Source organism: Motacilla alba, chromosome 1A (assembly GCF_015832195.1).
Source record: "Motacilla alba alba isolate MOTALB_02 chromosome 1A, Motacilla_alba_V1.0_pri, whole genome shotgun sequence".
NCBI classification, from domain to species: domain Eukaryota; kingdom Metazoa; phylum Chordata; class Aves; order Passeriformes; family Motacillidae; genus Motacilla; species Motacilla alba.
In genome coordinates this window covers 3,482,165-3,509,231 of record NC_052031.1, presented here as the reverse complement: position 1 = coordinate 3,509,231, position 27,067 = coordinate 3,482,165, and the positions used below count along the sequence as shown (strand labels likewise).

Sequence of the window (27,067 nt, the reverse complement as noted above, 5' to 3'; positions counted from 1 at the left end):
GCTTGGCTGCAAGAGAGCAAGGATTTGAAATATAGGACAGAAAAAACAGGATGACTGCTTCAGAATTTACCAACTCTGCTGATTTTCTACGCAATTGCACAATTTATGTTCCCTAATAGGACCTGCTCCTTACACAAGACACATTCAGAGGAGTATTTGTAAAATCAGGGCTTACAAGTGGTGTTATAAATGCCCTCTCAACCATTTGTTTCTCAATTTCCTTTGCTTATATTTGAGTAAGAAATTTCTATCACAGAACTAATTGGGGAAAAAAAGACCCCACTTATCATGGGCTCACTGATACTTCATAATTATGAAAAACTAATTCTCAGGTAACAGTACATTGAAATTCAGCCCACTGAGAGACAGAGTAGGACCATCTCTCTTCATCCAAATTACTTCCCTCAAGTCATAAACCACTGTCAAAAGAAAACTTCAATGCCCATATTGACCAAAATTATTTAAAACATGAATATTATTACAATAATCGCCTTTGTTTGTCCTGCCAATTAAATCAGTTTTATGTAAGAAACTTGGATTTTCAGCTTGACTGCTTTATTACCATCATGAATATTTCTGCCACGCAGACGTCACTGTTTCAGGCATTTCCAAACTTACGTTTGGGAACAAGCACAACACGGGGACATTTAAATTCCTTCCAGAGCTCCAAGAAGTTCATGAAAACTCCTAAATCAGGACCCAGTGCAAGTGTTAAATTCCCAGATCAGGAATCTACAGAAGGATGAAATCTCTGACCTTGGTAAGGGTAAAACTCAGCACAAACAACTCCCATTTCCAGCCTCGCTGTTAGACAACAACACTACGTCTGCTGGCTGAGGTGCAGCATCCTGAGGGACTGGAAAAGGACAGGGGATTTTTCACTGCATTTCACGGAATCCAAAGCCGAAAGAAAAATACTGTTTATGCTGAAATTCATGACAAAGAGTTGCAACCCCATTAATTCCATCTCCAGCCATTTAGAAACCCACGGGTCGGGATCCAAAATTACCATCAAACTGACTTGAAAGAACTGCTGGGGAGAGGCTGCTTTTTCTTTTTTTAACTTTGAATTTCAGCATGCCTGTTTGCAAGTGCTCTAACCCTTTATGTGACAGTATTTTCAAGCTCTTATTCTGGTGCCACTAATAATTCCAGGAGGAAGATGTTTATGGAAAAACACCATGCAAATATGGCATGAACTACAGCCAGTCATGCTGTAAACGAGGTCAAAAAACCATGATTCTGTGTTTTTATTTATAAATACAAAAGAAATATAGTAAACACGTGATTACAGCAATTAAAATCTAATTTGGACTAAAGAAATCCTCTTAATTTTAACAATATAGCAGCTTAATACTTTTAAAATGTGTCTGTTTATGCTGTAAGTTCATAATTTCCCTTTTTATTAAAACTGACGAAAGGTTTTACTACTTCCTACTGCAAAACCAATACAAACACTAATTTAAATATTTCCTTTTCAGTTGCATTTTGAATACCTATGAAGACTAAAACATCGACCTTTTTGCCACCGAAACTGACAAGGCATAAGACCCTAATAAGACACTTTTTGCACACCTGAGAGAAAAATGGGGATGGTTTCTATAAAAATTGGAGAGAACTGACACGATATCTATTTTTCATAGTCCTTTTTTTTTTTGTATACGTTGTATTTGTCACCAAAACAGCTCAGTGGAACACAGTGTGCAGCACACATTGTGCCTTGTCATGAGCTGACAGCAAATCAAGAGAAGGTGAACCAAATTACAAAACCAAAGTATTTCTTTCCCCCTTCTCGCCACCCGACAAGATAAATGATCTTAGTTTGTATTAAAGAGAAATGGGATGGGGGATCCAAAGGGCTCGTTTTACGTTAACTGCATCTCACCAACAAAAACAGAGAAAGCAATTTCCTGCTGCAATCAATTCCATGCCAGCACTTCCACGGACACTCCGGATTCCGAGGCGCTGGCACGCCGCGCACCTCCAGGTATCCTCACATCTCCAGCACGTCAGCTGCTCCCCAGCAATTTCCTCTACTAAGGCAGGGCTCTTTACCCCCCCCTCCAAAAAAAACCACAAAGATAACACGGATATGCCAGCACGAACCACCCCGGCTGAATAAACATCTTTCTGTAGGTAACGCCGTGTCGAATTACTCCTGTAACCAACACAAGCAGCGGCGCGCGCTCTCAGGACATGTGTCACCACCCCAGTTCTTTCACCACCACAGTGCCCCTCACTCCTCTCTGGAATTCCTTGTTATTTTAAGGCCAGATTTCCTTCCTCACCCAGAGTGGTCAGTATCTGGAAGTTCTCATCATTTCAGATTGCAAAAAAATTGTACTGAAAAAGTCAAGATGGAAGGGAAGTTGAAGGATGTGAAATATCATAAACCATTCCTGATCCTTTTACCGGACTAGAGCAGCATAAAACTGCAAACCTTATCTTTCTATCCTCCTTCTCATGTTCTGTATTTATAGGGTATTAAAAACCTCCTCCTCCTATAAGCAAAGACTCATTTCTAGTGCAACACCAAAGCAGTTTTAAATATCTGTGTATAGTCCTCACCATTATAAAACCCTCTCTTCCTCTTCTCAACCCAGCCTCGTTGATCTGCTGTTATTTAACTCTTGAAGGCTACTTGAGACTCACCACGTTACTAAAGGTTATGTAACTCTTAAAAATACACTGACTTTTACATTTTTTTTAAGCTGTACAATAGAAACATGCACAACAAAACACACAGTTGAGGGGTTTTTCCCCACCCCTCCTCCACTTATTCTAAACCAAAACATCTCAGTGATCTAGAATAGTGGATTTCCATTTTTTTTTTTTTCAGCTTGTCAGCCACAAAATCCAGTGCAGAAAACAGTATGAGCATAAGCCTACAGAAAACACAATGTTCTTTCCTCTGTGGCTTCCCACTGACCCTGAGTTGTCCACTGCCTGCAAAGCCGAAAGCTGCTGATCTAGAACCGAGTATCCTCTTACTGTTTGCTCTGCCACCCGAGAAGTTGCATTAAAATGGCATCACGTTCCTTAACTCCAAACTGACTCGCCTTTCTCCACATAACCTACTAACAACCCGTGCTCCAGAGCCTTCCATAAAACCCCACTGCCAGGAACAAGCACCCAAAACCAAAACACCATCGCTTCATACGCCTCGTTTTGCCACGGATTCGAGTGTGGAGCAAGTCCCTCACACGGAACACTGCCCAACCCACCTATAAATAGGCTGAAAGCTCCAGGCTCAGGAGACTGAGAGCTCCACATGATCCTTGCAGCGTTCCCCAGCTTCACCTACATAAGAGCCGTGCCATAACACTGCCGGGCTGGGCAGACACCGAGCTGCTGCTGTGGCTTACGCAGGAGAGCACGGAGGGAGGGGAAAGAAATAAAAAAAATAAAAAAATTTAAAAAAAAAAAAAATCACTGGGCATAAACAGCTCTCCTCGGGAGAGAAACACCTCCCTCTCCGGAGGCCAGAGCCAGCCACGGACAGGCTGTCACGGCTCGGCCATGACAGGAACGGCAGCCAGGGACAGGCCCTTCAGAGAAGGTTTAATGGGGCCAGGGCCGAATGGACGCTCATGGTGAGCAAGGGCCTAGGGGCAGTGGCAAGACAGTCCTGGCCACATTCCCTGGCCAGGAGGGATTCAGGCTACCTGGGCAGGTAGCCAGAGTCAGGTCAGTCAGACTCCTCTGGGCTAAGGGGCTTCAGGCTCCTCCCAAGCTGCAGCCAGTTCTGCTCCCCATCAGACCCCATAGACAAGACAGCCACAGACCCCCCTGTTCCCCATCAGATCCTATAGACAGGACAACTGCAGACCACCCTGTTCCCCATCAGATCCTATAGACAGGACAAATGCAGACCCTCCTGTTCCCTTTCAGACCCCATAGACAGGACAGCTGCAGACCACCCTGTTCCCTTTCAGACTCTCCCCTGGACAGGAGGGCTCCAGGCCCCCCAGTGTCACCCTGTCAGATCCCATAGCAGGACGTCTCCAGGTCTCCATCAGACACCCCCACCCTCAAGGACGGGAGATCTCCAGACCCCACGGTGCCCATCAGACCCCCAAGGGCAGGAGCGCTCCAGACCCCACGGTCCCGGTCAGACCCCCAAGGGCAGGAGCGCTCCAGACCCCACGGTCCCGGTCAGACCCCCAAGGGCAGGAGCGCTCCAGACCCCACGGTCCCGGTCAGACCCCCAAGGGCAGGAGCGCTCCAGACCCCACGGTCCCGGTCAGACCCCCAAGGGCAGGAGCGCTCCAGACCCCACGGTCCCGGTCAGACCCCCCGGCCCCGGGGGCCACGTGACCGACCCGAGGCGCCGGCACGTGGCCCCGACCGTAACAAACAGGCGGGTGGGCGAAGGGGGGGCGATGGAGGGGGGGCCGAGCTGCGCCGCGATTGGTCAGGAGGGCGCGGAGCGCGCCGGGGGGGGGCGTGTCCCCGCCGCGCCGCCCCGGCGATTGGCCGGCGGGGGGGCGCGGTGGGCGTGGCCGCCACCTCCCCCCCCCCGCGCCCCCCCTCCCGCCCCGCCGCCTTGGTGCAGTGCTGAGGAGGCGCCAGGCGGGGGCCGCGCGCGCTTTTCCCGCCCTCGGCGGGGCCACGGGACCCCCCTGAGGGCGCCGCTCCCTCACACCCGCCATGGCGGCACCGCCGTCACCCCCGCATCGCTCGCGGCGCCCGGAGCTGCGCCACTCAGCAACCCCCGGCTGCCGGGTCTTGTCCCCGCACCCTACTTCACTCTCAGCCCCGGCAGCGCCGCCCGCCGCGAGTCCGCGGAGTGCGGGACCGCTCTGGCGCTCCCCACACGAGCAGCGCTTCGGCCCCTCTCCATGCACGCACCCACCTGTGGGACGCCCTCGGCCGCCTCCATCATCGCCCCGCTTAAAGCGCTTAAATATCCCCGCGGCGGCACCGCCTGTGTGGCGGACCGGGGCTGCGAACGCCAGTGCGGCCCTCCCCGCCTCCCCCCCCCCCCCCCCCCGGCCCGCCCCGCTCCGCATCTTGTTTTCTCCATACGCACTTGGAAATGCGTATGGAGAAAAGCGCGATGGGGGGGGAAAGCGGGGGGGGTACCGCTGTTATTCCCGCTCTAATCGGGATACCCACACAACACGGAGGAAAACAACGCGGCGCAGCCCCGTTCTTTTCCCCCCCCACCACTCCGCGCTGTCACTTGGCTGCTTCCCCCATGTCGCGACGCACACACACACCCCCCCCCCCCGCCATGTCGCGACAGCGCCCCGCGCACCTGCCGCGCCGCGTCCCCCCCCCCCGCCCCCGACCCGCCGTGTCCTACCGGGGGTGCGGGGAAAGGGACGTTCCGTTCTCCCTCCCTGGGGGAAGCAGCGCGATGCCGGCGCTCCCCCAGGTGCGCGGGGGCTCCGCGGGTGCGGAGCGGAGGAAGTGGCGGGGAGGGGGCGGCAGGAGCCGGGATGGAGCCGGGATGGAGCGAGCCTCCCTCCCCCCCAGTTCCCCGTCCGCCCCCCCCCCCCCCGCCGCTTGTGTTTACCTCAAGTTTGAATTTTATCTGCGCAACATGAGCTGGAATGCGGACATGGAGGGCGGGAGGGCGCGCACACGCCCGGCGCTCCGCGGAGACACCGCGGACACTCCGCGCACACACACCCCGCACCCCCTCCGCGCACACACCGCGCCCGCAGCCCGCGCCCCCCGCCCCGGTCCCGCCGGTAACTTACCTCCGCCACCGGCTCGCCTCCTTCTCCTCCTCCTTCTCCTCCTCCCCGGGGGAAGGTGCCGCCCGCAGCCCCATCAGCGGGGCGGACACCGCGCTCCCGGCGCGCCGAGACAGGTGCAGCCGGGGCGGGCGGGTCGGGGGGCACCGCCACCTCCCCGACGCCTCCCCGGGCTCCCCCACTGCTTCCCTCCGTCCCTCCCCACGATGTTGTTTCGTTATATCATGTCCATCATGTGACACCCGGAGGCCTCTCTATGGAAACTTAAAGGGGACTTTCACGTCCGCCGCCGCCGGACCTGCCGGTACCCCCGGGGGGCTGCGAGCCCCGCCGCTGCCCGCTTGCCCTCCCTCCGCTACCTCCCTTCCGTCCCCGGGGGGCTGCGCTCCCTGCTCCTGCCGCCCTCTGCTTTAAGCAAGTTGCTGCGCTTGCTTCTTCTGTTATTATTTATTAGAGGTTGATTTGGTGTTTGGATTTTGTTCTTTTTTTTTTTTTCTTTTTCCCCTTCTGTTTTTTCAGAAAGGAATAACCGGGGAATAACCGGCCGGGCAGGCACCGTGCGGAAGGATGGACCCCGCTCCGGAGGCGGGATCCGGTGTTCGTCTGCGGCCGCGGCGGGTCTCTGGTGCTGGAAGAGGCAGAAAAACAACAACAAAAAATCCAAAACAACCAAAAGAAAAATAAAAATAAAGGAAATAAGGAGGAAAAAACCCTTGTTTGTGTCGGACTGAGGAGGAGCAGATGTGAGCGGTTCTGCCCGTGCGGGGTCGATGCGGTGGTCGCTACCGCCGCGTTTAACTCCGCCAGTCGGTAGCGAAGCGATTTCACCGTCCCGACCCGTCGCACCGCCGGCTCCCGACAGCCGGCTCTGTGCCGAGCTGCTGGAAGGAGCCGCTCCTGGGGATGTGCTCTGGCCGCTGCAACACTACCAGCAAGCAGCCAGCCCTCACGGAAAGGCAAAGGGAAGATGCCGACAATTCCCCGTGGTTCGGACAGCCCCCGGTTCCCCGCGCATCCCACTGCCCGGCCGCAGCCGCCCGGGGGTGCGGGGCCGGCCGGCGGCAGCGCCGCGTTCCTCCGGCTGCTGTTCCGCCTGCGGTGCTGAAGTGGGTTTTATTGCCTGCTCTCCAGCAGCCCCCAGGATTTGGGATCAGGGAGCTGAAGCCCACCCGCTCCACGGTCCCACCGCCGGGCGGACAACGTGCAGGGGGCTCTCGGGGTTTTCCCTCTGGAAGGTTCCTGTGGGAGGCCCCCAAATTCTGCTCCCAAACTGGTGGCATCATGTTAGTGTTGGTGATCAAGTGCAAGGCATTAGGGGCTGGATTGAGAAGGGAGACATTGAGTTGTTAAAAACTGAAGGAGGAAAAGCAGTCCCGCACTCACTTCTTCTTTACAGCTTCCAGCAGTCCCTCAGCAGATTTAAAAAACACTATCCACAGATGCAGTAAATTTCAAGTTGGGGATTTAATTTCTACAGTGTCCCACCACGTTTTCTTGAAGGGAGTCATATAAACGACTTTATTCTAACTGCTGGGTTGTTGCTGATGGCTGTCAGCCACGGGAGAGGACCAGAGCCACCCGGCCACCCGGCCCAGGCCCAATCCTGCAGTGACAGTGGATCATCTCCATCAGCTCTCCCGTTTGTGCTTTGGACTTGAAGTGCCTGTTCTCTGCCCCACTCATTTCCAGTGCCCAAGCAATGAGCTGTATATCTAACAGATCAGTGTTTCAGATAGCTCTACTATATTTTTTTTGTTTTGTTTTAGTTTTGTAAAAATTACTAATGATTTTAGCTGAAAAGAATTAACGAAGTGAGGAGCAGTTCATCCTCATTTCCTTACTTCTTCTCGAGAGTCTTCCCTTTGTCCACCCTCCACACTGTTTATATTTATCTCTCCTTGCCATCCAATTTTGGGGGAATTTAGTCTCTGAGCTCCTTTCTGCCATTTATCCAGGCTGTCCCACTGCTGTGGAGCCTAAGTACAATTTGCCTTGCTTCCCATATCTCCGGGCCTCATTTTCCCGCCTCATTAAGCCTCTTTTTATTCCGTACTCCCTTCTTCAGATCATGCTTAAAGGAGGAAGAGGCTGGAGCTGGGATTTAAAGAAGTCTTTTAGGAGTACTGCCAGAACTGATCTGTTTTACTTTGCTGCTGCTGCTGTTCTGCTGTGTCATGGGAAGAGTTTCCTCTCCACACCAACCCTTGGAAGCGGCACCTCGGGCAGAGCCGCTCGCTGCAAACCCCGGCCGTGTTTTACAAAGCCCCGGGTAAGTTTGTCTGGTGCAGGATTGAGACTGGAAGGGGAAGGCACTGCTGTCTTCCTGGGCTCTGACCTGGAGAGCTGTGCACGATTTTGGGAGATTTGCAGGAGGCAGAGTGGCGGCAGCAGCAGTGACAGCGCATCATCACTCAGCTTTATTTCATTTTCTCAAGCCAAGACACTTTAGGTTACAGCCCAGCAGAAAAGGAAAATAAAGCATTTCTGTCAAAAGAGAGCTATTTCCCAAATTTGCTTTAAATTATTGTAAGATCTTGCACTAAAAAAGAGCAGAGATTCAGTCTCCTCTTAAAAAATGTTGTTAGTTATAAAATCTTTACGATCTTGGCTCTCTCCCCTTCAGCCTGTCTCCTTCAAAAACTTGCTTTCAAAAACGTGAAGTTTAAAGATGACTCTTCTCTCTCTCTCTGTCCCCTCTCCCAAATTTATGTTCCTTGGAAAGGCCTGAAGAAGCCTGAGGCTGCGTCTGCCCATGAATAAACACCAGCGTGCACATACACGTGTGTATCCAGGCACACACATAGGATTTAAAGCATCCCATTGAAGTCCACATATAGGAAAATCCTTGATCATGTGATAGGCTTTAATATCTGCCTTAAAATTAATCCCTAACTGATGGACTCTGTGTGGTGGCAGATCACAGGAGGCTCAGTAGCTGGGGCTCCTGTGCAGGTTTTAAAAAACTGCCAGATAAAATCCCCTGTTTGCTGTTGTATTAATTTGTTCATTCACAGCAGCTACCTGGGAAATGTTCATCTAGTGAAACCAAGAAAACTTTATAGGGCTCTGATCTTGTTTTTCCACAGTAAAAAGAAAGACCTTCTCATGAGGTCGGGACAAGATCTGATGTTATTACACAAGGAAATGGCTGAAGTTGTCTGCAGAGTTCTTCAGGTGCTCTGTTGGAGATAGCACTCCTGGATTTTATTGGAGGGTGAGTTTTGAAGACAGTCCTGTTTAATTCTCAGAGTTGTCTTTGCTTCTTTTTTAGTCACTTTTGTTGTTGACACTGAGTTTTCTTGTTTCACTTCTCTTTCCTATTCATTTCACTCTTTAGTTCCCACGTGTTAGAAAGTGCAGTTTCATTTAGACTCTTGAGAGAAGAAAGTCTGATTCCAGAGAGCAATTTGCAGCAATATATTTTCCTTGCCACTCACACAAAAACATCACTACTCCAACAGATATAGGTATAAACAATGCTGACAGGCCCTCAAAACCAAAATCAGATTGTGAAATTGAGGCAAATAGCCCAGAGAACCCAAAGTGTTCTGGTTTCTAAAACGCTGTCTGCTGTCAAAAATGGGGTAAAGTAAAGCTTTGTTTACGTGTAGAGCAGAGTGTTTGTTGATCGAGTTTCTAAGGTGATGTAGCAGGAAATGCTGTTCTTGAGGAAAATGACATGAACAAAGCATGAAACTATAATTCAGCAGCTATTTGTCAACTGATAGCAGAAGAAAAAAAGCATATTTAGAAAGCAGTGAAAGGTTTGCACTGAACTTTTTCTCTCCTATACTGGCATATATGAAGGCAGCTTCTCACCTGCCCTGCTCCTGGATATAACTACTTGCAAGAGCAGAGCTAAATCATTTATCAGAAGGAATGTTTCCATCAGATCCAAATATCTACACTGGCTGCTGTTTCTACGTCATGTCACGGATGAGATTGATGCTCAAGCAAGGTTATAATGTACCTGCATTTTCTCCAGATTGGTGCCAAGCTTGCTGAGTCATTTTCCCTGTTCCCATTCTGCAGCCGGCTGCTCGCTCGCTATTCCCTGTTATTTGTGTGGGTCGTAAGCTCAGCAACAGATGAGAATAAATGCTAATATTTCTTTAGGCTGCCTCCCTAAGGAAATAAAGGTTCTGCTGTGCAGCTTTTCTGTGCAGGTACGTGTCCATCCCCCTCTCCCAAAAGTTTCTGAACCCATTAATGAATTCCAGATGAATTTGGGAAGAAACAGATACTTCAAACTGAGTTATATTTCTGCGAGGTGCACACGGGCAGGAGGGAGAGACTCGGATCAGGAATTGAAGCAGAACTCAGCCCTAACGCCTCCAGGCTGGCATCCACCTTCAAGCCACCAACCCACCCCTGGCAGGCAATTAATATCTGTGTGGTGACTCTGAGCCACAGCGCTGCCCTAGCCTGCCTGGTACAGTTTTCTCTGGCTGGCAAGGGATATCAGGGAGAAGCAGAAGAGCTGGGCTAACTCAGGGAATGAGCTGTTTTTAAGGCAAAATAATAGAGGAATTTAAGGAGTATCACTATGAGCAATGGCAAAGCTAATACCTGGGAATGGCTGTACATTGTTTGGGGGAATGATTTAGCTTTTGTGTCAGTCCCAAAACAAACCGTGGCAGAGGAGCGGGTTGGGCTGTTCCTAGAGCCAGCACAGCTGTCAGTCTGGTGCCGTGTTGCTCTTGGCACTAATGCTAAAGGCCAAGATCCCCCACCTGCACCTCTTCCAGAAGTGGATGTGTTTCCTCTGCAATGCCAACATCAGGTGAAGAGCAGCCTCAACCACAGGCTTTAGGCTACTGCAACTGACAGCCCTACTCTCCCATCTTCCTTTCTGACATAGCCTGGCTGCAGCTGAGGCTCAGAATTGGTTTGTGTTTGGGAAGAGCTGAGCCTGGGGTGTCTCCTCATGTGTGGTGCTGCATCTCTACCTTGGCTGGAGCCCCCCCAGCTGCCTAACGGAGATGGGAGAGCTCCAGCCCTGCATCTCTACCTCAGGGAATGCTGGTCAAGTTAGGACTGCAGACAGGATCAGATCCTTTCCCACCTGAGAGCAAAGGATTAATTTATGTGTCCTTTCTCCACCAGCTGATCTCGCTGGGAGCAGCCACCGGAGAGGGGACACCCTGGCGCTGCACGTACCATACACGCTCATCTCCATTGCAATTAGTTTGATGCAACAAACAGCTCCAGCGTGACAAACTCCAGGCTAAAAAAAGCCAGGACTTCGTCTGCATAAACTGGATGCACCAAGTAAGTATTGTGTGTCACTTCCCTTATGTCCCACATTTGTTCCTGCATCAAATGGCATATGCTCCAGCAATACCACGTGGTCCGAACGGACTCCTGGAAATACAGCAGGGATCTGACGCTGGTAGTCTTTGAAATTAAGACATTAGTTGTGATCCTGCTTATGGACCTCTTCTGGAAGGAAGGGGTTTGCATTTAAATTAAGATTCATTATCCTCTGATGAATAATCTATAAAATTGGAGCCAGCCTCCGCATCGATGACCAAGTTATTATTTTTGGTTTAGCTGTTAGACACCAGCTGAGACCAGGGGCCTCATTCTCCTGGCCACTGTGTAGTCCCACCCAAGGAGATAACCTCTGCCTTGAAGAGCTTACAAAGCAGAACAACAAAAGAGTGAGCAATATAACACTCAGGCAGAGCAAACACGGTGACCTTTTGCAAATGTCAAGTTAATACCATGATCTGGAAGTGGAAGGGGCTTATCAGAGGGTGGGTGGGTCAATGAGGATGGGACACACTTCAGGGGGGGTGGGAATGAGATGGAGGAAAAGCCACAGCAGAAGCAGTGTGGTGTGAGATGCAGAGGAAGTGCATGCAGAGCATTCTGTGATCAATTGGTGCATCCAGGGTAAAAAACAGGGGAAAGAATCTGATGACTCTGGCCACAGCTCACAGAATAACCAGCTCCCCAAAGTCTCACAGCCTGGAGAGGAGAGGTGGAGAGGGCAGGGGTGGACAGAGCAGTTCCTCCTGCGTGCTGGTTCCGCACAGGCAGCTGGAGGTGTGATAACCCTGTTTTTGGGCTGTTTCTCTCCGTGGCTCAGCCTCCTGCAGCTGTGTTTGCTGCAGCTGAGCCTCGGGGCTGGAGTGAGACGTAGTTCAGCTCTAAGCTGCTCTAAGTCCAGGACAGCACATAATTGAATATTAACAGGAACAGCTCTAGGAGCTGCTGGGACTCAGGAAGTCACAGTTCCTTCTCCACTGCTCCTTCGCCTTCGTGGGAGGTGATTGCTGGAGGCCTTAATGGATGTGAGATATAATATGTTTCCCTCACATTAGCCCCAGTTAGCAAACTGAGGCTTTAACCACATCCTACCCTCCCTGATCATTTCCTCATCCACCTCTTCAGCAGCGTGAGAAGTGCAGTAGCTGCAGCCACCCCAGCTGAGGAGCAGAGACCGTATGAACACTGATTTCACACCTCATCTCCCCAGTGAACAAAGGGGTCCCACCTTTAAGGAGCATCAAATTTGCCAAATATACATAATTGAATTCTTGGTCTCTGTATCATCCTCCTGGAAACAAGAATTATTTAGTTGCTGGACAGGAATCAGGATACAATCATGGCTGTGAGCATCATACAAGATCCATAAAGTGATATTTAAGTTGAAAACCTTTGGTACCATGCCTTTGTTAAATATTCAAGGTAAAATACAGCAGTAAATTCATAGGCACTAGGGTCTCTTCATGCTGCCTGACCAACTGACCTGATTAAAAATTTTTTGCCCTCTCTAAAAATATAGATAGATGTCTTTCCCTCCTCAAATTCATGCTGCGCATTTATACTGAGAAGTTCAGTCTTCAGTCATGCTACTTTTATGGAGGAAGCTAAGTACTTTGCAAGAAAAAAGATGCCCATAGAAACCCATCCCTGCCATCTGATCATTCAGAACTTGGTGCTAGTCTAAGAAACAAGAAGGCAACATGTTCAGAGTACCAGAAAATTCCCAAAGACCCTGACGGCTGTGCTGTGCATCAGTCAAAATCTAGAGCTCCTCCTCTTGTCTTTTTAGTCTCTTTTCCTTTTTTTTTTTTATTTTTTTCCTCTCTTTTTTCTCACTTTAAAATTCACAATATCCTTGACATATCATTTTCCTTCAGGTCTACCAGCACTTGTTCATTACATAATTGCTTTAAAAAAAAAAAATGCTCCTATATCTCCTTTTTTTTTCATTAGTTGAAGTACAATGGACTCTACCATGAGACTGCTCCTGGTTTTGTTTGATTTCTCTTTTCCTTTATCACTACCCAGAGACATCCAGCAGATTGTTTCATAATCTTCTTAGAGTTCAGAGAAAGTATATTTCTTCCAGATAGGAATATAGCCTGCAAACGTCCTCCTCCTTTTCCCTCACCACCTGCTCCTCTTGAACAACACTTCTGGCAAACTTTATCCATGTATTATTCCTTTATTCACAAATTAGATGTTCCTTTTTAGGGAAAAGTGAGGAACACACTGTTTCCCTGGCATGCAATGCGTGTTTTTGCACGGCTGCTTTGCTCTCCAGCACGCTCCCAAATTTTGGGAGCCCTCAGGAGCGAGGACCTCAACACCACATTCATCCCCAGCAGCCACACGCTGTCTGTGGGAGGTCTGCAGAAAAGGAGGCTCTTCATTCTGCTTGTGGTGCATTAGGGAAGAGAATTGGTGGAGCTCTGCAGTGCACAGGAGGAAGGATTGCTTTTGTTATTGGTCAGGGAAGCTCTGTGCTGCCTTTGGTATCAGCGGCTTCCTGCTGTTGTTGGATAATTAATTAACACCAACGGAGTGTTTGAAGCTGTGCTAAAGTGCAAACACAGGATTTGCGTCGATGTTTCACATTCTGGCCAGGCACGGGGAAGATGCAAGCACTGTCACACCTTGAAGAGAGAGTCATGGAACAGGGGAGATGGAGAAAGTCCACGAATTCTCCTCAGTGCCTTGAGCAGAATCCAAACATCCCTGAGAGAAGCTAATCAACTTCCAGAGAGGAATACTTACAAACCGATTTAGAAATTTTAAGTCATATAAATTTGCTTTGAATCAGAAAGCTTTTGGGTTTAATTTGTAGGGTTTTCTTCTTTCCCAGATATCCAGTAACAACAATCTTTGCTAATTTGTTTCTGTGGGACCCAGAACAATTGTCAATAACCTTTCTATAAGTCTCTGCTGCCTTAGAAGGCAGTTTTCATCTTCTCACATGTTTTTTCCCCTTCTGGAAAAAGCAAAGAAGATCCTCCAATTCTTTTGAACCACTCATAATTCTCATTGCTTTCCTGTAGCCCCTGTTCAATTTGTCTATGACATTTTTCTACCTTCTCCTAGCACAGCATCCAAACCCACACTTGGTATTTCCTTGTTAGAGTGGAATCATTGCTTCTGATGTTTCACTCTTATTCATATGCCCCAGAATCAGATTTGCCTTATTTTGCAACAGCTGTGTCCTCTCCAGTGCCTCTTTCACAGCTCTTTTCTGTTGAACACCTGCTTGACCAGAGTTTTGCCACTTTGCATTGACATATTTTGTTGCTTTTTACTTTACTGAACCAAATCTGGTTGATTTTATACTGTTACTCTGATTTCCCAGCCACATTTTGGAGCGCATCCTCTGGAGTATTTATATAGTCTTTATTTTGTCATCCAAATAACTAATGAAAATAATAGAATCAGGTCCAGGAGCAAACCCTGAGGGAACCCTTTTGGAAAACCTTCTAAATCCAAAGGAAAGGAATTAGTAACTCTTGTGTGAATACATTTATTTTCTGTTAAGTATGTCTTTGACCAGATAGTTCCTGGTCAGCTTATGGAAATGCCACATGAAATGGTGTTAAAAACCCTGCTTCTTTCAAAATACATGACATATGCTCCATCTTCCTTATTCCACAACACAGTTGTTGGGCTCAAAGATGGAATCTGGATGGTTTTAGCATCACTCCTCTATGACAAATCCAGTCTGACTGGCTGTATGTTTTTCTATTGTGAGTCAAATGCTCACAAAGAGATTGTTGCACAGTTTATTGTATTACAGTTTTTGCATTACACGCTGAACTGGCTGCTGTGTAATCCCCCAAGTCCTGCTTCTCCTTCTTTAAAGACAGGCACTGTGTTTGCCCTTCTCCCCTCCTCTGGGATCTCCCCCCTTCTCCATGAGCTCTCCCGGATAATTACTAATGAGTCAGATTGCTCTGGCCAGTGCCTGAAGTGCTCTAGGGGGAACTTCATCCAGTCCTGCTGACTTGAATTTGCCTAACTTCTCTGAATGATTTTAGTGGTGTTTATTTGCTAGCTTGGATTGTGCTACCCTCTGCAGTAAAAGTGGTCCTGATAAATACCAGTTCATAATCTTTTTTTAAAATATTTTATTTCCCTCCATAGCTGAAGCATAAAAACTAATGAATGCTCCAGTCTTTTCTCTATTGTTATTTCTGTTCTCTCATTTTCCATTAATTCAGTTATGTATAATTTCCACTGCCTTCCTCCTATTTCAATACCTTTGCAGAGCACCCTTTTATCGCCTTCCATATCTTTTCCTAATTGAAACTCATTTTGCCCCTGGTCTTTCTCATTTTAGTCCTCCATAGTCACACTATTCTTTTACACACATAATTTTCCTAGTCTTGTTTCCCACCTTTGTACAGCTTGATGTTCATCCTCCTTTTTCTGCTTCCCTCACTCCTTCCTTTCCTTGGAGGAAGATGTTCCATCATTTTCTTCTTTCTCTCAACTTAATTAACCCCCACCTTCCTGTCAGTCAGTCCAATCCCAGAGAGCTCCAATGTCCTTGTCCCACAGGAACTTTGCTCCATCCTTTGCACTTCTGTTGCCTCCAAACACAGCTTCACACCCTCCTGCTGGGCTTGCAAGGCAGTTTTTGTACACTCCATCTTTGCAGAGCACCCTTGGCTCATTTGCCAGATAGGACACCATTATTCATTTTACTCCATTATTGCAGACCTAATTAATAATGAGTTTGTCTCTTAAACCCCTGCTCACCTCTGCAGTATGCCAGTCCTTGCCCTGTCTTTTTTCTCCACCCAGAAGGATTGGAAGAGGACATTTCCCATCCCTTCATCTCTTTCGCTCTTTTTCCCAGGGCATGCATTTAGAGCTAGGAGGCTTTATTAAAACCTTTTTTAGGGTGGTAGATGAGGATGATGCTCCTGCAAGCCCTACAGAGATCACCTGCCTGCTGAAGCTGCCCTCTCCAGCTCAGTGTAAGACCAAACAGGATTTTAGGAAAGGGAATTAAGGGGCTGAGTGATGCACTGAAGCATCCCTTTCCCCTTTCAGATTTTATAGTGTCCAGCACAGAGATGTTTGTTTTGTTTTTTTTCCCACCAAAAATTGTGCTGCTATCTTTTAATAAATCAGACAACAAACCCAGGCCTATATGAGATGTATTAAATTAAGTCCCCAGCTCTCTGGGTCACTGTTCTTCATAAAATGATTACATCTCTAAACAAGGAAGAACACAAACCTGCAAGGTCACAGAGACCTGCAGTTCCATGTAGATCCACCTGCCCCTTCTTTCTCATTAACTGCACACAGCTGACTCTTGCTCAAGGCTTTCCTTTGGCTCTCCAGGCTCATGGGCACTCTGCACTGAGCAGGTCCAAGGAGTGAGGTAGCATTTAGGCTGGGTGAATATATCTGGGTGGATATGTCTTCTGTTTTGGCAGAGAGCATTAAACAAGCAGCTCTCAGAGGGGCTGCTGGTGAGGTTGGGCATTTCTCCACTCTGGAGACAGCCCTGGGCCCACAGAGAGCACTTGGTGGGACCCAGAAGAGTAGAGGTTATTAAGATAAAAAGGCTCATTGCTGTCATGACCTGCCTAAAGGAGATTATTGAAAAGACAACCCCAGATTTTGCTTGAAGTTGCACAGTGATAGGACGAGAGAAAACAAACCCAAGTGGCAGAAAAGGATGTTAAAACTAGATATTAGGAGGGGAAAAATACAACTAAAGTAGTTAACAACTAGAACAGGAGTCCAGAGGGCTTTTGGGATCTCTATCCTCCCTTTTCCCAGGAAAAGGCTCCAGGAAATCTGATGGAAGGGTGTGAGAGAGGAGCTTGGAGATCCCTGAAGGTCTTTCCCTCCCCAAATCTCTGTGATGCTGAAATCCTGTATGGGTGGGTCTGGGGCAGTCCTCTTGCTGTCCTGCTCATTCCAGCTGATTGCCAACAAAATTACAAAGCTGCCCCAGCGTGTTGGTTCTGTTTTGAATAAATTTGTAAGGATACTCTGTGCAGAATCCAAAGACTGCATAATAGGAAAATCCCGGGTAATTACAAATTCATTGGTTTAAACCTGATCCCAAACAGCATCAAAGAAAATCTGATACAGGCTGTGATTAGTAATGAATTAAAGGATGCAAACCTGATTGATATGCCTGAGCAGTTTTATGGAAAGTCTGTCGTGTCAAACAAATGAATGTTTTTTTAATGAGAACGTAAGTTTGGTTAATAAAGATAAGCCTGTTATAAATTACTTAGATTTCTGCAAGTTATTGAACAGTTCCTGAACACAGTCCCAATTAAAGGAAAACGGTACAAAACCTAATCTGGGATACTAAATGGATTAAAAACTATTTCAGCAAGAGATCTTATAATGCAATTTGAAATTCAATTAGACTAGAGATACTGAAGTCTTCCATTTATTTATTTTGGACCCTGGGTTGTTCAGTGTCTTTGGGATTGACCCAGAGGAAATGATAATAATCATCACTGATAAACTTGAAGATGACGTGGAAGTTCCAGACTCACGGCAGGAGAAAGCCAAGGAAATAAGGTGCATTTAAATACAACAAAGTGCAGTGTCACTGTTGTTAAATGTGTGGATTGTGTTGGCAAGAAGACAACAGCCCAGAGTGTGGGAACAAGGAAATAGCCCAAATAATCCACTGAATGGGAACATGCTGAGAAAATTTTGCAGTACCCCAACCCAACTAACAGCAACCAAAGTTGTTTTTTTTTTTTTCTCCCAAGGAAAGGACTTCAGGATGTTCTTGAAGATTGATTTGCAACTCAGGATAGCATTCAAAGAGCTGTTGCCAGGAGGTACATTCACTACCTTGCAGGGATTTATATCAAGACAGGAGGAGGATATTGCTGCTACCCACCTCCTTTGCACCTTGCAGGCTCTTGGGACACCACAGCCATGATCCAGGGTGCCAGCCAGCAGCTCCAGAAGGGAGCAAACCTCCACAGCATGCTCCAGATTTCTCCTCATCCTCCCCCTTCCTCACTGACCAGCACTGGGCACCGACTGGTTTGTTGGTACAAGAGAGGCTGCAGCCTCCTTCAGCTGTCACATCCTGAATCCCTGCCAGGTTTGTGTTGCAAGAACTGATGCCAGTGTTTTTAACCCAGAGTGTATTTGGCCCCTAGTGTTCTCCATGACATAGAATAAACATTAGGGAGGAGATTCAGGCTTCAATGAGAAATGCTTTCCCATGATACGTTTTCATTTTGGCATGCACACTGCTTATGATGAAAGGATCCTAAAATAATTGTATTAGATGAACCGTCTGTTCTTCTTGCTTTGAGGCCAGTACAGCATGACATTTCAGAGATAAAATGTTGTGGAACAGCCTCTGACTTACAGCCCAATGGAACTTTTCCGAAGCCATCCTTCTCTCTTTTTTATTTGCTTGAGGTTTATAACCTGAAAACGTCAAGCTTGCATCACACCGTTGCCAAAAGATCGTCCTGTGCATTAGCTAAATCTTAAATTATCACCAAATTAAATTTTTTTCTTCAGAAGTCTGATTCACAAGCAGTCAGCTCCCCTGTGGAAAAAACTCCACCCTTCCAATTCAAAGGAATTCCAGGATTCACAAGAAGTACTAGGTTTCCAAGAGGAGACTATCTGTCCTCAGAAGAACTTATTTCTTCCTGCAAGTTCAAGTGAGTCTACGGGACCTTAAATCAAAGGAGCCCAATGCCAGGTCAGTTGCTGAGTAACTGATCCTGATCGTCACATTTTGACCAGCTGGATGAATGACAGCAACAATTTCTTGGGATTGCGTCTGGAGTCTTCTGCATTTTCTTTCCTGCAATTAACTCAGGACTGCAACCTTAACGAGGGAAAATTATTTTAAGTTGCAGATGGGCGGGTTTGTGCCACGTCCTTCGCACAAAGGTATGTAATGACAAAACCTCTAACTCATTATGTGCATTGCTGAGATTATTGCAATTACAGGAAAGTGAGGGGAGCCCCTTGCCAACTGCTTTGAGAGCCACAGGTGAAAAGCACTAGCCGAAAGCCACATCATTCATGCCGGGCCAGATCCTGCCTGGCTCCCTTGGGAAGTGCTCTGCAGCTGGAAACCAAAGGGAGAAAGGTTCAGCAGCTCCTTGCTGCCCTTTTATAGAATATTTAGATTGGAAGGAGCTGTAAAGATCACCCAGTTCCAACCCCTTGCCATGGGCAGGGACACCTTCCACTATCCCAGATTGCTCCAAGCCCTATCCAAGCTGACCTTGAACATTTCCAGGGATGGGGCAGCCCCAGCCTGTTACAAACTCTACTTTGTGGAGAGAGCTGTGATCCCATCACGCTGTTCTTGCTGAATGGACATGGTGCTCCTTGAAGGAATTCAAGGCCGCCTCTCTACCCTCACCAGGCCACTCAACAGCAGCCCTGGGGGACACAAAGTGTCCCCAACACAGGGTGTGGCCTTTGATGCACCTGAGAGAAGTCTCCCCTGCATGTCTGCAGCTCTTTGGCTGTAGACCACGCAGGGCACAAGCTGAGCCTTCACCAGCACAACTATTTCTGTCACGTTCACTTGGGATAGTTGCTTCATAACTGAGATTTTTGAAAACTACTGAGGACAGTGACAAATGGAGGATGCTGGAAGTCTCAGCCTAAAACGTGACAACTCCTGGCTCTAGGAGCTTGGGACTGGCACTCCTGCCTGCACCTTAGCGAGGAAACGGGACAAGCGGAGCAAGGCATTTTTGTTGGATCATTTATTTATTGTTCTGTGCAAAGCACAGGGTGTAACTATCACCAGTCATTTTTGGCTATTGAGCTAGCACCAGACATCACTATGTTACTATTAGAGCAAAACATATTAGCTCATCATGAATTTACTTTTAGCCACGGTGACTGCACGGCTTTCCTGTTTTTGCGCAATGCTGCAGGACGTGAGACAGATCCCACAGTCACAAATTCCTCCTGGGTGGAGACTTGCTTGTTGCAAACAGCCCCGTGGGTGTGGGGGCATCGCAGGAGCTTGTCTGTGGGACTGCCTGGAGCTTGGTCTGATCCAACAGTGACATCTACGCCAGGATCAGGGCACAGGGACAAGCGCTGCCCACGTTATTAAACTTTTCGTGTGGTCCCTGGTCTAGTTTTGGCTAAGGCTAATGAATGCTCTCCCAAATCATGTGGGGGCATGAGTCTGAGCTCTTCTGCTGGGCAGTTGGACTATGAGGTCCCTGTTCTGGAGGGTGAAAGAGCTTATCCTGGTGGTCAGCTGCTGCCAGTTGGACTCAGAGCCAGAGAAGACAGCCAGTATTGCTGATACTCCTCAGCTCTTTCATAGCAGAGTACACCCTTACCCAGGTGTGCTCCAGGCCTTTGGTTTGTCACAGACTTTTAATGCAATTAGCACATGTATTTCCTAATGGCTTTAATACTTCATAGCTAATTTTCCCCAGAATATGTGGAAGTGCGTGAAATAGTCCTAAAAACCTCTTGCTCTTCAGTTCATCCTGTTTTTCCAGCATCTCTTTCTGCCCTCGTATGACTTCTCCAGATAAACACTTCAGAGAGAGGTGCTAGGAAATACTCAATAGTTGGGGTTGTCCCAAAGCAGAGCACTTGGCAGCACAGTCAGCACATACAAACTGTGGCTGGGACACTGCCCTGGGCACTTGCCTGCTCGTTCTTGGGGATTGTTCATGTGGTTTGCATGAGAACATCCAAAAATGTCCTTTAAGGCCCAGGAATAGGCATTACAGGTGTATATTCTGAACTGATCCCTGTATCTCTCAATCCACCATCTCTCATCCATGGGATGAGGCTCGGCCTGGGATGTTCTAAAAGGGACATTAGCAGTGCCCATACTGAGAAAACAGCTCCCTGGTTCCTGGGCCTGGGCCTTCTTTGTGTCCAGAGCTGGGCAACAGAGCTGGGGAAGGGTCTGGAGCCCCAGGAAAAGCTGAAGGAGCTGGGAAAGGGGTTCAGCCTGGGGTAAAGGAGGCTCGGGGGGGACCTTGTGGCTCTGCACAACTCCCTGACAGGAGGGGACAGCCAGGGGGATTGGGCTCTGCTCCCAGGGAGCAGGGACAGGAGGAGAGGAAATGGCATCAAGTTGCACCATGGGAAGTTTAGGTTGAATATCAGGAAAAATTTGTTCATGGAAAGAGTGGTCAAGCATTGGAACAATCTGCTCAGTGAAGTGGTGAAGTCCCCATCCCTGAAGGGATTTAAAAGAGGCGTGGATGTGGCAGCTGGGGACATGGATTAGTGATGGGTTTGGCAGGGTTGGGTTAGTGGTTGGACTAGATGACCTGAAAGGTTCTTTCCCAGCCTTAACGATTCTGTGATTCCATGGCCGCGTCCTAAATCTCTGTCCAAGAAAGACCAATGTGCACCAGCCTTCCTGTATGCCAAGGACATCCAAGCCCCCAGGAGAGCACCAGGCCCATACCACAAGCCCTGGAGCAAGAGGACCAGGGCTAGCACAGGGAGCCCCCTGAGGCAGCACCCATGGGACCCTCCCCATGCTCTCCTGCCTGGCCCTTCCCATGACTCCCAGGCTGGCTCCTTGCTCTTGAAGCCATCAATCACAGAATCCCAGAATGGTTTGGGTGGAAAGGGACATTCCAGACCATCCAGTTCCACCCCCTGCCATGGGCAGGGACACTTCCACTGGCCCAGATTGCTCCAAACCCTGTCCAACCTGGCCTTGGACACTTCTGTGGGGAAGGAGCTACTCAACCCTGCAGGTCTTTCCTGACCCATCCTGGAAGTCATGGGGCTGGGCAGCCTCACAGGGATGTTACACTTATTTATCTTCTGTTGACACTTCAGTTTTTGTTAATTTTGGGTAAACAGGCTCCCTCCAGCAGAATAAGCTGTCTTTTGCATTATGCTGACTTTTTTGCTGCTATAATATAAAAAGCACATGGGCTTCTGCTGACGCAGTTATTCCAGCAAAATGTTTAAGTATGAGTTTAGCCTAATTCTTTGACAATACTCCCAGATTTATTACATGCAATGAGCAAGCACAGAACAAGTATTTCACTGACAACCTCTGGATTGGAAACAGACACAAGGAAATCATTTCTCTTCTCTGCAACATCCTAATTGCCCCTTTTACTCTCTGATGATCTGAAAGATTGCCAGTTTCCTTCCAGGTTTCCTTACTCTGTCTCATGCATTTAAAAAAATCTGATTTTTTTCTAATGCCCTTCCTTGTTTGCAGTTTGATTCTCCCTTAGTCTTTTCAGTATCTAGAGGATACCAGACCTTCCAAGGTTTAAAGCCCACACTTCCAATATATTTTAAGTGATTTTAACATCACATTTCTTTTCATATGTATCTGTGGATATTTAATGTGATTTTTCTGCCATGCTACCATTTTTTTAGTACTATCAAGTTGTACATTTTAATAAATACTAAAAAAGCTGAAAGACAGTCCACTTGCAAGTGAAAGTCAACTGCAATTTTAATGTTACGTAATGTAGCTTTATGGGGGAAAAAATCTCGTAGAACTGGGTAAGGAAAGAAAGCAGTGGGAGTCAATAGAAATGTAACTCAGTTTTATAGAAGTTATTTTAAAATCTGCAGAGCTAAACAGAGAATAATTTAATTTTTACAGAGTTTTTAATAACCTCTAAAATTCTATTGCACTGATTTAATATCAGCTAAGAGCTTGACAGAGAAGTATAATTTCCTGCTAAATTCTATAGGATCTTAACATAGGTTTGTAACCTAAAAATAATTTTATGCCCAAGAGAGCATCGTCTCTAGCAGGAGACTGCCTCCCCCCAGCTGAATCTCTCTGTAAGATGTTTTACCTCCAGAACCCTTTGCTTGCATTTTTTTTTTCTAATACTTCATCTCTACGCTGTTGGGAGGAAAAGAAGAAAGAGGTTGCCTATTTCTTGTCTGCTTAGGTTGCCTATTTCTTGTCTGCCTAATAAACTCAACATCTTCCCCTGTTTGCCCGAATCTCTGCTTTTGGGAGCTCCATATCATGTCATAGATGCTAACTTGTTCGAACAAACAGGGATTTATTTACGGCGCTGAAAGAACTTTTTGTGCTCCCTGCCTCATTTGCAACATTATTCCCGATTGATTTCTGCCCTACCTATTATTGACTTGCCAGCAATATTCCAGAGTAAGGTTGGGTCTATGTCAGAAAAATGTGTTGCCTCACACTGAGCCTTTTTCAGCATCGGGTACTCAATATTGTTCCTCTACCCAGCTGCTGCTCCAATAAACCAAAACAGCTCGCTGTTGTCTGAAATGAAGAATAATTGGAAACACCGTGCCTGCTTCTTTCAGCACAAGTAACAATTCGGCCATTTAGGGCTCCTCTAACACTCCTGAGAGCTGAACAACTCAAGCCTTGGCTTCCTGCTAGCCAGGAATATTCAAACTCACAAACTCCTGGCAGCGTTTGCCTCTGTGCTGCACGAGGACGGAGCGCTCGGGGTGAAGCCACGCAAGGGATCTGAATCACCACGTGAAAAAGCTGATGGGCAGCAACTTACCTGAACCCTCCCCAGCCCAGGGCTTGCCTGGCACGTGGGAAGTAAGGAAGCCTTGAAAATGTTCTCCAGGAAAAAGCTGCAGTGGGTCTGCTGGCGAGCTCTTTGGGGTTCCCCTTGGTTGCCTGGGTTCACGCAGATCCCTTGTGATCCTCCTGGGCTCGCAGTGGGAGAATGGAGAAAACCACCCATGTTTCACCTGGGATGTTGAAGCTCTCAGAGAGACCTTGGAGGACACACAGGATACCAGAGGTAAGGCTGGGAGAGATCCCACCAGGGCTGGGTGGCAGCCTCCTGCTCCAGGTGCTTGGGTCCATTCCCCTGAGAGAATATGCCAAGACCTCACTGGGTGATTACACTGAACTATAAACCTGAGCAAGGCAGTCCTCTGCCTGAGACAGCAAAGGGGATGTAGACCCAGCACAAAGCACACCAGTGTTGTCTCCTTCCCAGCAGCTGGCTCTGACTCATCTCTTGGTTTCCCATCCTACCCATGACTTGTATCTGCAGGGTGATGCACCTGTGATGTCACCTTCTTCCTGACTTTGACCCCCCCATGACACATCTAGTGGAAAAATTGTCTCCCACACTTGTGCCTCTTTGAACTTCAAGCCCTCTCCTGTTGTCTCAGGATCACAGGCATGCTGTGTCAGATCTCTTTTGCTTAGGAAAACAAATTTCTGTCTTTAAATACAAATATCTCCTGGCTTTTCAGGAAGGCATGGGCATGACACGCTGACGAGGAACTGGCTCACCCTTGCTCATCCAGTGGAGAAGATGTAGGACACCCCACCATCCACTGATCTTTTCAGTCAAAGGTTGGACTTGATGGTCTTGGAGGTCTGTTCCAACCTTATGATTCTATGATTCTGTGTCTTGGAGGGATTTTCAACCACCACCAGTTTCACTGGGGAACCAAACCACCGAGAACCAATGGTTCTTTCCTACAGAGTCCATCTCAGCCCTTTGGCAATGAAGAGCTGTGAATCTTTCCTGGAAAAAAACCACTCCCAGCACAGTCTGAGCCCTGGTTGTGTTGCTTTTTTTGAAGGATCTAAACCCAAGGTCCAGGATGAGCATACAGCAATAGCGACTGGCATGATGAAAGTATCTAAAAAAAAATACATGAAGCTTGTACTTTACTTTTGGACCAGAAAATGTAGAGCAGGAGAACCCATGAGTTGTTCAGAGGATGGATGGATGGATGGATGGATGGATGGATGGATGGATGGATGGATGGATGGATCCCTATGTAACAACGACATAATGTTGGTCCAGCTCCCAGCCCAGGCATCCCACTGGGCTGGATTTCACCTGTGCCCAGGCAGGAAAGAGGAAACACCGGGAAAACCCACCTCTGATCCCATTATTCCTATTAATTTGCCACAGTTCAAAACCTGTAATGAGGGAGGATGGGGAGAGGGAGCAGAACTCCAACAACAAACCTCACATCTGGAGGCACAGCATGGCCTGGGAGCATGAATCTGCTCCTACCCTTCAGCACAGGCAGAAATTCAGGCAATAAAGAGAATAATGAGGTCATTTTGACCCTCCAAAAAGGTAATTCCCACCCACCATGCAAGAATGGGTGAGTTAAATTGCCCAACACCCCTACGAGTAAAACGGGCTCCTGTGTCCTTTGTATTGGTAACAGAAAAAAAAAAAAAAAAAAGAAGCTGGACATGGACACACAGCCCAGCAGAGCCAGCAGGAATCCTCAGGGGAGATGTCCTGGCTCTACTGAAATGGATGGAAATCCTGCCACCAGATTTTCTGGGATTTCAGCCCAGGACTTTTGGATACTTTCTGCACACTTCTCTTGCTGTCTCTGCATGATATAGTGAAGCTGCAAGAAGCATTAGATTGCATCATTGCTTGGGCATCCCATGAAAAAAGAGCCTTGGCAATGCATTTTTTGGGCTACTGGAGTAATTTTTGCCAACTCTTGTGGCAAATGTCTGACTCTGTTTTAAAAGTATAACTGGCTGCCACAAAGGCATCCTATGTTATATCACATTTATTTATTTATTAGTCCCTGGAAGTCCAGAGTGGTATGAGGAGAGCAGTAGGGCCCGTCTGGAAAATGTGTTGCAGTCCATAAAACACTGTCCTCTGAGTGTGAAAGGTTAGACTGATTTATTCGGCGATCTTTCCATTATTTAGAGGGGTTAATTCTGGGATTAAATTGGTGCATCCTCCACAGCGCTGGGTGGTGCCTCCAGTGAGACAACACACAACCTGTCTGAATGGGGCAGAGGGAAAATCCCCTTACCTTCACTGTGAGGATGAGGAGAAATTCCACCTGGGTGGCCAAGCATCCAAAGGATGCCTGATAAAAAATCTCAGAATGGTTTGGGATGGGAGGGACTTAGAGTTCCAACCCCCTGCCATGGGCAGAGACACCTCCCACTGTCCCAGGGTGCTTCAAGCCCTGTCCAGCCTGGCCTTGGACACTTCCAGGGATCCAGGGGCAGCCGCAGCTTCTCTGGGCACCCTGTGCCAGGGCCTCCCCATGCTCACAGAGAACGATTGTTGAGAAAATGAGCAGGTTCAGTCAAGAAGAAGATTGGGAAGAACAAGATCTTCTGTGGTGGTGCACGGTCAGGATATTTCTTTCCCACCTCATATGCAGGAGGCAGCTGGGGATCATTGTATTGCTCAGGTTATGGAATTGGGTTTTATAAACAAGGAAACTGAGGCACATGCAGAAAAATGATTGCACAGATTTGCTATCACCAAACAGGCTGGACATAGAACAGAGGGTGTTTCCTCCACGTGGCCAGGGCATGCCATGACCATCCTCTGCTCCATAAGATCCCACTCACACAGGCAAGGAGCATCACTGCTAGCTCACACACAGCCTTTCCTGGAGCACCTGCCTTTTCCTTGCAAGTCTCCTTCCCAAGCTGTAAGGAAGCCAAATCCCACTTTGAAAGATGCACCTGGTGAATCCACCATCTTCCAGCTATCTTGTTCTCCACGTGGTGGGGGACTTCTGGGAGAGGAGGTGTTTTTTGAGGCAGATCCCTGTGTAGAACATCTCCCTCCCCAGCCTGTGCCCAGGCCGTGGGTGGCACGGCTCATCCCTGCTGAGCTGAGCAGTCATGGGGAATGGCCTGGCTGGCAACAAGACCAGTGCCAGCAGCACCACTGGGGTGTCACCACCCCTGCCACAGGCTGCAAACCCCAAAATTCACTGCTGGTGTAGTCACTGTTCTCCATCCCAACTGCAGCAGCACAAAATGCTGCCAAACAGCTGCCGGTGCTGAAGTGTCTGCAGGGAAAGCAGCCGTGGGCATTCGGGGAAATATTGCGGCTGAAATCATCCGAGCTGGTGCAAGGAAAACTTCCAGCCCCTGAAATCACCATTGGGTACAGAGCAGTGGGTCAGGGAGGCAGATGGAGTCACGCACACACGGCACATCCCGCCGTGAGTCAGGGCTCTGTCACCGCCGTGTGACCGGCAGCAGGGACGTGATAAAAACCCCGAGTGCTGGAGCAAATCCCAGCAGTGAGTGGTGCACAGTTGGCTCAGAGGAGGCACTGCTGGCTCTGCAGGGCTCCTTCTTCTGACACAGAGCTCCCCTTGGAGGGGAGACG

At 48.1% G+C, this 27,067-nt stretch overlaps 2 long non-coding RNA genes across 16 annotated transcripts in view; one reads left to right on the top strand and one right to left on the bottom strand.

Annotated features, from left to right (window-relative positions):
* The window catches only part of LOC119708566, a 119,252-nt gene extending 113,273 nt beyond the window's left edge, over positions 1-5,979 (bottom strand). For 4 of the 15 annotated variants that reach the window (XR_005259108.1, XR_005259116.1, XR_005259117.1 and 1 more), the window contains exon 1: positions 5,709-5,979. This is a non-coding gene — a long non-coding RNA (uncharacterized LOC119708566). Of the gene's footprint in view, positions 1-5,308; positions 5,508-5,708 lie in introns of those variants that run through there. The other 11 variants (XR_005259120.1, XR_005259107.1, XR_005259114.1 and 8 more) reach the window with 6 other exon arrangements.
* On the top strand, positions 5,871-24,579 carry LOC119708567. The gene is made up of 9 exons (XR_005259121.1): positions 5,871-6,009; positions 6,225-6,988; positions 7,771-7,974; positions 8,792-8,919; positions 9,822-9,871; positions 10,812-10,976; positions 17,723-18,878; positions 23,182-23,719; positions 24,183-24,579. It is a non-coding gene; the product is annotated as an uncharacterized LOC119708567 (long non-coding RNA).
* Positions 24,580-27,067: the final 2,488 nt, after the last annotated feature.